Raw genomic sequence first — 7,618 nt, forward strand, 5'->3', positions numbered from 1 at the left:
AGCTTGTGATTACAAAGTAAATTGAAAATATGTCATCACACAAATGAAAGAAAAATAAGAAAGGAGGAAGGGTGAGAGTGAGGGAGTATGCCAAGTATCATTATGTCCTTAAAACTGTATATATAAAATAAATGAAATATGTTCCCTTCATATAAACAAATAAAAAATTAGAAACAAAAAGAAAATATAACATAAAAAACCCAATTATTTCAACTGTGTAAGTTGGAATACATGATAGCCTTCATGATATTCCAAAATAAAATATCAGGACTGATTTGCTAGATGTTGCACCTACGAAAAGAGATCATCTGTTTTCATCATAAAGCAAAGTTAAATGTTTGAATGATATGTTTACCTTGACTGGACATTATACAATGTACACATAGTACCCCATAAATATGTATAATTTTGATATGACCACTACAAATTTGTTTCATGAAAAATAAAAATAAAATGATCACCAATATATATAGATTTTCCCTAACTGAATACTACATTATACATTTAAAGAAACTTATGTGATCAAAATTTTTGGAGTATGCAGGTCCAATCCAAAGTGCTGAAAGCTTGTCAGATCCCACTGAAGTCTATGCTGTCCAAGATGAAAATAACCAAAATCCAAGGTAAAATCTTGGCATAAAGATATGAGTATATATAAATAAGCTGTCCCTGAGAGCATAAACTGTGGAACTCTGGTACCTATGAAAATGATGGAAGCTATGAAATTGTTAGCAATATTGAAGTAGTTGTAGTGACACCCACTTGCTTATTCATTTAATATGTGTGACATTCTTATTAAGTGCCTGGTACTGGTTTGGGCTCTGGGACTAGAACAGTGACACAGCACAAGTCCACATCCTCTTGTTGTCCATAGGAAAGTTTGAATTAACATGAGATGGGATGATTATCCACCAGGATGACTCTACTGTGATTTGATGAGATAGAGAAGGCCTCCCTGAGGAGGTGACTTCTAAAAAAATTTACATAATGAAGGACAAGGAGCAGCTGACCCCGGGAAAAGGGGGAAGGCCCTGAGAGGAGGCATGGTCCCAATTCAGCGATGGGGGACCTGAAACCAAGACGTGAGATAGAGAGCATCGTAAACTCTATATCCTGGGAGTTCTGTCTCATGGAAATGAGGGTGGGATGGAGAGCAGAGAGTAGCCCGGTCATGTAGGCTCACAAGCACCAAATTAAGATTCTCCTTAGGGCTACCAGAAATGATCACAGGGATTTAAGTAAACAAGAGTGTGATCAAACTGTTCTTTCTAAAAAATTACTTTGGCTGCAATTGATAGGAGTATCTTCAAAATTCTTTCACCATAAACTCCAATCAGGAAGAGTTTTTGGAAAAATCCAATATAAGAATATTTATTTTTATTTATAAATATAATATAGGCTTCACTATGCTAATATGTGTTTATTAAAAAACAAAATAAAACATTTAAGATAATATGAGCGAATGTTGAAATATGGTTCTTAAGATAATATTTATTTTACTTTCATCTATTTTAAAGGCAGAGTGACAGAAAGAGGAGGGGGTGGGCAGAGAATCTTGCACCCACTGGTTTACTCACCAAATGTCTGCAATAGCCCAGAACTGCACCAGGATCTCCTATGTGGTTTGCAGGGGCCCAGGCCATCAGCTACTGCATCTCAGGATGCATTAGCAGGAAGCAGGAAGCTGAATCAGAAGGGAAGTAGCCAGGACTTAAACCAGCACTCCAATATGGGATGCAAGCATCACAAGAGGTCATTTAATCCACCTGCCCCTGAAATACAACTCTTAAAAATTTTAAATAGTATTTCATTTTATAAATACTCCAGTGTCTGTAATTTAAAATTGTATATGTTTATTTTCACATGGTGCATGTTTAGTTTTGATGCCTTGTTGATTATCACTGCATCATTTTGTTGCATATCATTATCTCAGTAAGGCTCTCCCTGACCATAATTTTAAAAATCATTAATCCTGGGTCTGGCATTGAGGCTCACAGGGTTAACCTACAGCATTCCATATCACAAAATGCCTCTTCAAGTTCTGGCTGCTCCACTTCTGATCCAGCTACTTGTTAATGGCCTGGGAAAAGCAGTGGAAGATGGCCCAAGTGCTTAGGCCCCTGCATCCATGTGGGAGAACTGGAAGAAACTCCTGGCTTCAGATTGGCTCAGCGCTAACCATTGTGGTCATTTGCAGGGGTGAACAAGCAGATGGAAGATCTCTCTCCATCTCTGACTTTCAAAGAAATAAGTCTTAAAAAAAGCAATACTTGTTGCTTGGATAAGGTGATGGTTATTACTAGCAATTGTGGGTACTAATTCATATTTCCAATAATCAACCTGACAATTTTAAACATTTTTTGTGAGAACTTTTTAACGTATAGCATGAATGATGCTTAGGAATAAAAGAAGAGTTTGTACCAAAAATACATCTTCATATCACAGTTTTCCTTTTTAAAATCCCGAGTTCAACTTGTGAGAATTTAGTTAAAACTAGCTAATATTACCTGGAAATGTTTTTAGCTGGAGATATGTAAACGATTATGTGGTGGGAAAGGTTGAAAGAAAACACAGGCAGAAGGGCCCTCCCTGCTCTTTTGACATTCACACTTTGCTCAGCCTACATCTTGTGCTGTGAACCGAGTGAGTGAGGTTGTCAGTGTTCAACTGTACAGTAAGTATTAAAAAGATTAATTTGCCTCCTTAGTTTTAGATAAAAATCACTATCAATAGAATTTCTAGTGAGTACTTTGACTCCCCCCGGAAACCTTTTATTTAAGGTAAACAAACTTGATGCATTTCATAAATACAAATTTAAAAACACAGTGATTCTTCCTACCCTACCCACCCTCCCACTCATCTTCTTCCTCCCTCTCATATACCCATTCATGATTTTTTTTTTACTAAGATCTATTTTCAATTAACTTTATACACAGAAGATTAGCCCTATATTAAGTAAAGAGTTAAATGAATAGTATGGAAAAGAAAACCCTGTTCCTCAATAACCTTTTTTTTCTGTAGAAACTGATGTTTATTTTCCGTCAACCTCATTTCCATGTTTGTGTGAGATCGCGTGACAAGCAGCCTAAGACCACTCAGTGGTTGTTCCTACCCACTTGGTGGCCTGAGCTGTGGGTGCTGCAGACTAGTCTTCAGTGGCGGGCTGAGCACTCCAGTCTTCAGTGGGGAACTGCTGAATAGGCACAGAGGGCACCTGCATGCCTTCGGACCAGTCAGCAACCTCAGGCTGAGTAGCAGTGAACTCGGGCGCTGGGGCCATCCATTCACCCTGAAACTCCTCCTTGGTCACAGCTTTTTCAGCGGCGGCCTGCTCTTCTTTTTCAATCTCTTCAGGATCTCTGAGAAGTAGAGATCAGGCATGACCTCCCAGGGGTGTTCACGGGAGATGGTACCACGCATACGCAGAACCTCCCGGGCCAGCATCCACCACATCAGACCCACTGAATGGGCTCCCTTGTTGTTGCACGGGATGGCAATGTCCACGTAGCGCAGAGGCGAGTCTGTGTTACACAGAGCAATGGTAGGCAGGTTCATGTAAGATGCCTCCGTGAGAGGCTGGTGGTCAGCCCGAGGGTCGGTAACCACCAGAAGCTGTGGTTCCCGGAAGGCTGCCTGGATGGATCTGGTTAGTGAAGGTTCCAGGTGTGAAGCGGCCAGCAATGGGAGTAGCTCCAGTGGCAGCAGCAAACTTCAGCACAGCTCTCTGGCCAGTGTTCCTGGAGGATATCACACTGACATCAGCAGGGTTTTCAATGGCCACAATAGCACGAGCTGCCAACAGCAGCTTCTCCCAGGTCCTCTTCAGATTGATGATGTAGATGCCATCACTCTTCCTTTTGTAGATGTACTGTTCCATCTGGAAGTCAAGGTTGGTGCCACCTAGATGGGTTCCTGCTGCAAGGAACTTGAGGACGTCCTCCTCCTTCATTTGCAGGACATCAAGGGCTCCGGACATTGTGACAGCTTCCCCTTAAGTTACGCCGGGAATCAAAAACAACGCCGTATGGACCCCTGGCCGGGTAGCGCGGAAAGGCCTCAATAGTCTTGACAAGGGTTGTTCAAAGTCATCCAAAGTCACCCATCTCAAAATGTCAATTTCACTTCTGTAGATTACCTTTTAGCTACTCTATCAGTTACCACAGATCAGGGAGAACATATGGTATTTATCTTTTTTGGACTGGCTTATTTCGTTAAGTATAATGTTTTACAGATGTATCAATTTTGTTGTGAAGGAAAGGATTTCATTTTTTTCACCACAGTGTAGTATTCCATGGTGTACATATCCCATGATTTCTTTATCCAGTTTTCAGTTGATGGACATTTGTTGATTACATATCTTAGCTATTGAGAATTGAGCTGCAATAAACACTGGGGTATATATAACTCTTTTATACGTTATTTTCGTTTCCCTTGGATAAATTCCCATATGGTAGGTCTATATTCAAATTTTTGAGGTATCTCCATGCTGTCTTCCATAGTGGCTTTACCAGTTTACATTCCCACCAACAGTGGATTAGAGTACCTTTTTCTTCACATCCTTACCAGCTTTTGTCATTTATTGATTTCTGTATGAAAGCCATTTTAACGGGTGAGGTGAAAATTCATTGTGGTTTTGATTTTCATTTCCCTGATAGCTAGTGATCCTGAGCATTTTTTCATGTGTCTATCGGGCATCTGGATTTCCTCTTTTGAAAAATGTCTGCTTAAGTCCTTTGTCCATTTTTTAACTGGGTTGCTTGTATAGTTTTTGTTGAGGTCCTTGAACTCTTTATATATTCTGGATATTAATCCTCTATCAGTTGGATAGTATGCAGATAATTTCTCCCATTCTGTCAGTTACCTCTTCACTTTGCTGAGTATTTCTTTGTGGTACAGAAGCATCTCAATTTGATAAAATCCCATTTGTCAATTTTGGAATTGATTGCTTGTGACTCTGGGGTCTTTTCCAATAACTCTTTGCCTATGCCAATATCTTGCAAACTTTCCCCAATTTTCTCTAATATTTTGATGGTATTGGGTCATAGATTTAGGTCTTTGATCCAGTTGAGTAGATTTTTGTGTCAGGTGTAAAGTAGGGGTCTTTCTTCATACTTCTGCATGCAGAGATTCAGTTTTACCAGCACCATTTATTAAAGAGACTGTCCTTGCTCCAGGGATTGGTTTTAACTTCTTTGTCAAAGATAATAAGTTGGTTGTAAATGTGTGGGTTGACTTCTTGCATTTCTCTCCTGTTTCATTGGTCTATCCATCTGTTTTTGTACAAGTACCAGGCCATTTTGATTCTAACTGCCCTGTAGTATGTCTTGAAATCTAGTACTGTGATGCCTCTAGCTTGGTTTTTGTTGTCTAAGATTGCTTTAGCTATTCAGGGTCTACTGTGCTTCCACATGAATTTCAGCATATTTTTTTCTATATCTGAGAAGAATATCTTTGGTATTTTGATTGGGATCACACTGAATCTGTAAATTGCTTTCGGTAGTATGGACATTTTGATAGTATTATCCAATCCATGAACATGGAAGATTTTTACATTTTTTTGTGTCTTCTTCTATTTCCTTCTTTAATGTTTTATAATTCTCATTGTTGATATCTTTGATGTCCTTGGTTAAATTTACTCCAAGGCATTTGATTGTTTTGTAGCTATTGTGAATGGGATTGATCTTAGAAGTTCTTTCTTAGCCATGGCATTACCTTGTGTATACAAAGGCTATTGATTTTTGTGTGTTGATTTCATTTCCTGTCACTTTACGAAACTCTTTTATGAGTTCCAATGGTCTCTCAGTCAAGTCTTTTGGATCCCCTATATATAGAATCATGTCAACTGAAAATAGGGATAGTTTGACTTCCTCCTACCCAATCTGTATTCCTTTGATTTCTTTCTCTTGCATAATAGCTCTGACTAAACTTTCAGGACTATATTGAATAGCAATAGTGTGAGTGGGCATCCTTGTCTGGTTCCAGATCTTAGTGGGAATGTTTCCAACATTTTCACATTCAATAGGGTGCTGGCTGTGTCATAATTTGTCATAAATTGCCTTGATTGTGTTGAAGAATGTTCCTTCTACACCAAATTTGATTAAAGTTTTCATCATGAAAGGATACTGCATTTTATCAAATGCTTTCTTTGAATCTATTGAGATAATCGTATGGTTTTTGTTCTTTAATTTGTTAATGTGATGTATCACATTGATTTTTGAATGTTGAACCATCACTACATAGCAGGAATAAATCCCACTTGATATGGGTGGATGATCTTTCTGATGTATTGTTGGATTCCATTGACTAGCATTTTCTTGAGGATTTTTGCATCTATGTTCATCAGAGAGATTGGTCTGTAGTTCTCTCTCTGTTGTGTGTTTTTCAGGTTTAGGAATTAAGGTGATGCTGGCTTCATAAAAAGAGTTGGGAGGATTTTCTCCCTTTCAGTTGTTTTGAATAGCCTGAGAAGCATTGGGGTTAGTTCTTCTTTAAATGTTTGGTAGAATTCAGTGGTGAAGCCATCTGATCCTGGGCTTATCTTTGTTGGGTGGGCCTTTATTATTGATTCAATAGTGTCTTGATTTTTGGTCTGTTTAGGTTTTCTAAGTCTCCATGGCTCAATTTAGGTAGGTTGTATGTTTCCAGGAATCTATCCATTTCTTCTAGATTTCATGATTTGTTGGCATACAATGCTTTGTAGTATTTTCTGATGTTTCTTTTACTTCTGTGGTATTTGCTGTTATATTTCCTTTTTCATCTCTAATTTTATTGATTTGAATCTTCTCTCTTTTTTTGGTTAATTGGGCTAATGGTGTGTCAAATTTGTTTATTTTTTTCAAAAAACTGGCTCTTTGTTTTGCTGATCTTTACTATTTCTTTGTTTTAATTTTGTTTATTCCCTATTTCTTTTCTCTTACTAATTTTTGGTTTGGTTTGCTTTTGTTTTTCTAGCTCCTTGAGATGCACTGACAGCTCATATTACTTGGCGTCTTTCCAATTTTTTGATATAGGCACCAGTCACTACAAACTTTCCTCTTAACACTGCTTTTGCTGTATCCCAGAAGTTTTGATATGCTGTACAGTCTTCCATAAATTTCTTAATTTCTCTTTTGATTCCTTCTATGACCCACTGTTCATTCATGAGCACATTGTTCGATCTCCATGTGTTTGCATGTGTTCTAGAGATTCTGGATGTGTTGATTTCCACTGTATTTCCAATGTGGTCAGAGAATAATCATGGTATGATTTCGATTTTTTCAAATTTGCTGAGACTTCCTTTATGACTAGCATGTGTTCTATCCTAGAAAAAGTTCCTTGCACTGGCAAGAAGAAAGTGTATTTAACAACTATAGGATGAAAAGTTCTGTTGACATCCATTAGGTCCATTTGGTCTATAATATTGATTTATTCTGTTGCTCCCGTGCTGATTTTCTGTCTGGTTGATCTCTTCGTTGCTGAGTGTGGGATTTTGAAGTTCCCCATTACTATTGTATTTGAGCCTATGTCTTCCTTTAGATTCATTAACATTTCTTGTAAATAGTCAAGTGCCCTGTAATTGGGTGCATATATGTTTATTACATATTACATATGTTTATTACATATTCCTGTTGAATTGATC

General features: G+C 38.1%; 1 pseudogene; it reads right to left on the minus strand.

Annotated features, from left to right (window-relative positions):
• Nucleotides 1-3,085: 3,085 nt before the first annotated feature.
• LOC100338338 (small ribosomal subunit protein uS2-like) lies at nucleotides 3,086-4,056 on the minus strand (annotated as a pseudogene).
• Nucleotides 4,057-7,618: the final 3,562 nt, after the last annotated feature.

This window comes from Oryctolagus cuniculus, chromosome 12 (genome assembly GCF_964237555.1).
Source record: "Oryctolagus cuniculus chromosome 12, mOryCun1.1, whole genome shotgun sequence".
NCBI classification, from domain to species: domain Eukaryota; kingdom Metazoa; phylum Chordata; class Mammalia; order Lagomorpha; family Leporidae; genus Oryctolagus; species Oryctolagus cuniculus.